Source organism: Prosopis cineraria, unplaced genomic scaffold, assembly GCF_029017545.1.
Source record: "Prosopis cineraria cultivar Desert tree isolate PC_DT_omini unplaced genomic scaffold, ASM2901754v1 PC2208, whole genome shotgun sequence".
Taxonomy (NCBI): domain Eukaryota; kingdom Viridiplantae; phylum Streptophyta; class Magnoliopsida; order Fabales; family Fabaceae; genus Prosopis; species Prosopis cineraria.
Genome location: NW_026557533.1, coordinates 1 through 3,886, shown reverse-complemented (window position 1 = coordinate 3,886; position 3,886 = coordinate 1). Strand labels below are relative to the sequence as shown.

Sequence of the window (3,886 nt, the reverse complement as noted above, 5' to 3'; positions counted from 1 at the left end):
TGTAGGACACTCAAGAAAAAACATTCCCTCAGCAACTTAAGGCTCTTTTATGTTACCGTTGTTATAACCAATGTAGAGCACTCAAGAAAAACGATTCATGCGCCAACGACCAAAACATTCAAGAACGCAATAACAAGAATCCTTAGATCATGTTGGGTTCAAGCCAACAGGGTGCAGAATGGCTAAATATAGAAAGGACCCTTCTAAACATCAATTATACTTTTTATTAAATTATTATTAATATCTAACAGTTTTTCATTATATTTTTTAAGTACAAACATGATCATTTCTCATTCATTATCACTTTGTCAATTTTATTCTATACATAAGATAGTTTGACTCAGGTCTTTCAGCTCAAAATCACCAACCTTACCTTTGGCACCTTTCCGTGATGCGGATTAGGACTGAACTTGAATACAGAATATCAAGATCAAGACGTTGCATTTATTTAGGATCGGTCTTGTGAACAAGAAATAGTGACCTAATCAACTACAGATGCAGATATTTATAAGTCCTGAGGTTGAATCCTTAAGAGCAACAATCTAGTATAATAACCTAAGCACGGTCATAATATCTAATCCATTCTTGTAAAACTAAGCAAAAATTCAGACCTATTCTATGTGAGGGTGATAGCTGCAAGGAAGAATATTTTTATGTCATATTCCCTTATTAGATTATTACATCAAACGGCAAACACTCTAGCTAAGCCTCCTCATAAATCTAGATTTTGCTTAACTCAAGAAAAATTTAAAAACTGTCAAGATACTTAACTCTACGTTTGAGAGTGAGTGTTAGAGGCTGTTAGAAAGTAATTGTGTTCTGTTACCTCAGTCACAACTATCCTAATTCCTAAGGCTGTCCAATGTTGCATAAATATATATTGTACAACCTCACTCAAGTAATATGATTCATTCTTCTCTCTTTTCATCTTTACGCTCTTAACAGCTCCTTTCAATGAAATTTAAAAGCTTAATACACTTCCCTTGGAAGTGAGGTTTTTATTAGATTTGCATGGGAATCCATGACATTAAGATTGAGTTCTCCAAATACATGACATGATCATTGAATCTCAATGCCTTGCAATACAAAAAGACAAACTAAACATTTTCACGAGCAACTCAATTATTATTGCATCATAAAAAATGTTGCTAACTCAGGAACATTTTTGTAGAGAAAACTGAATCGAAAATGTGAAATTTGTGTCAGGGAAATGTATTTAAAAGGTTACATATATTTATAGTCAAAATACTTGAGTTAACTAAAGGTCACTCCCTTGCCTCTTATAACCTCACCGATTTTGAAGATTTTGTCTGATTCGTCCCTATTTTCAAGTATTTGAATTGATGCCTCAGGACTCACTACAAGCACCATTCCTATGCCCATATTAAACGTTCGCCTCATCTCGCTGTCTTCTATATTCCCAGCCTAATAATGTAAGAAATCAACAAAACATAAATTATCTCCAAACCAACAAAATCATTTTAATGAAAATATAATTAAAGAAGTTTTACCTTCTGAAGCCATTTGAACACTGGAAGAACTTCCCATGAGTCCTTGTATATATTGGCACCAAGACCTTCAGGAAACACCCTAGGAATGTTATCTGTGAAGCCACCACCAGTAATGTGAGCAATTCCCTTAACCCCCCCTGCTAACTAAGTCAAGAACCTGAAATTAAGAAACAATGCTCAGTTGTGAATAAAAATGTTTTCAAGAACTGAAAAAATAATCAAGCATCATCATCAGTCACAAAGATAATGACCTTTTAACATAAATAACAGTTGGGGCCATCAAAGCTTCAGCTATTGAAACATTTGCACCAGGAAGCTGATCTTGCAAAGAAAGACCACTTTGAGCAAGCACCTGTAAAGATATATATATATATATATTATTAATCATTATCATCAATATATGTAAAGAATAAAACAAATTGCAAAATCAAATGGATTCTTCATCTATACCTCCGTACAAGAGAAAAACCATTAGAATGTACTCCACTAGATGGAAGACCAATGAGAACATCACCCAGCAACTATGTTCTTCCCATTGATCACAGAGTCCTTTTTCACAATGCCAACTGCGCAGCCACTAAGATCATACTCGCCTTTTTTATAGAGACCAGGCATCTCTGCAGTCTGAAAAGCTGTGAAATTAAGCTTTTTCCATCGTAAAAGTGTCAAGAATTTTGGCATATAATATGTTAGATACAAGAGTGTGAGTGTTGAGCATATGAAAGAAGACCGATTTATAACCTCAAACAGTTTCAAATGTAGCAATATATTCATAAGATTATCTTTCTGACATAAAATTGGCAGCTCAACAAATTACAACAATAGTTAACCGTTAAAAATGGGATAACTATCAGAAAATTGTGTCATTTTCCTAAACACTGTATCAACTTGTTATCATACACCAAAACATATAAACAACAATATATAAAGGATTTATTTAAATGAGTCGAGATTACAGAATCAAGACTACATCTAATTCCAGAACTAGTGACTGCTCACCATTTAGACACAAACTGGAGATTTATACTTTGTCAGGAAAACAATGCTTTAACAATAAATGCTTTAGTCTTTTCAAGAGGCCTAAATTTCTTTTATCAGATAATGGCTTTGCAGGATTAATGTTCAATGAATTAAATTCCTGTTACAAATAATAAAATATAAATTATAAATTTTAATACCTCTCCTCCCAAGAGCACGCAGTCAGATTGCTGGCAACCATCAACAATTCCTTTTATCACCTGAATTATTGGAAGAAAAAAAATTATATGTTATTCTGTTGAGAAATCAATAGTTAGTAGCCGTTCCTGGTACATGAAGAAACTTTACGGTGAATTTCATGCGACTCTATGCCTCTATGCACATTTGTTACTACCTTTTCAGCAACATCGACATCAAGGTGGCCTGTGGCAAAGTAATCAAGAAAAATAGCGGCTTTGCACCAGAAGTAACAATGTCATTGACGCTCATTGCAACCTATAATGAAGAGGGTAGTCAATAATAGACAAGCATTTAACCAAGAAATGGGGGGGGAAAAAAAGAGAATCCAGTAGTCTACCAAATCAATACCAATGGTATCATGAATTCCAGTTTCAAAAAGCAAGCATCACTTTAGTGCCCACACCATCGGTACCAGCAACAAGATATGAATCACCTATCCAAAACAAAATGATTAGTCTTATTTATCAAAACCTATTAGAAGGATAAATCCATTGTTGAAAGAGAAAATACCAAGAGGGAAGAGACCACCAAAGCCTCCCATTCCAGGTGCCATTTTTGCTATTCTTCGGACAAGTTCTGAACCAGCATCAATATCAACGCCAGCATCCTTATATGTAAGACCTTGGTATTGTTCAAAACACCTGCTACAACACTGTTCCTCAACACAGGTTTTAGGCGACTGCAAGAACCAATTGATCTAATTCTCAATTCTCGTCAATTCCATTGTGGCTACTTATGCATTGACAGCTCCCACTGTGCTTGTTAGACCGTGCTCTGATAGCAACACCAGCAAAGCAACACGAAAGCTCTGCGCAAGCTCCGATACTCATAGCTGTTATGAGGAACTTGTATAGTTAAAAAAAAGTAGAAGAAAGACTAATAGGATTGCTGAAACTGAAAGAAATTACTGCAAACTGATAACTGGAGAGAAAGCTGAAACCGAAAGAGAAAGTGTAAAGATGAAGAGGATGAACAAAAATATCGCACCGTATCAGAAATTGAAGGCTTCAAGCCTAAACCAGAAGAGGAAATTGAAGGCTTGTTGCTTCCAAGTCCCAGAATATCGGCAGTATGAGAAATCTGTGCGTAATTTATAAGCTAAAATATAAACACTACTTTACATAAGTTTACTTTTTCTTTATGCACTTTAATCTTTT

The 3,886-nt window shown here is 34.9% G+C and overlaps 1 pseudogene; it reads right to left on the bottom strand.

Annotated features, from left to right (window-relative positions):
* Positions 1-1,104: 1,104 nt before the first annotated feature.
* Positions 1,105-3,809, bottom strand: LOC129301565 (phosphoribosylformylglycinamidine cyclo-ligase, chloroplastic/mitochondrial-like; annotated as a pseudogene).
* Positions 3,810-3,886: the final 77 nt, after the last annotated feature.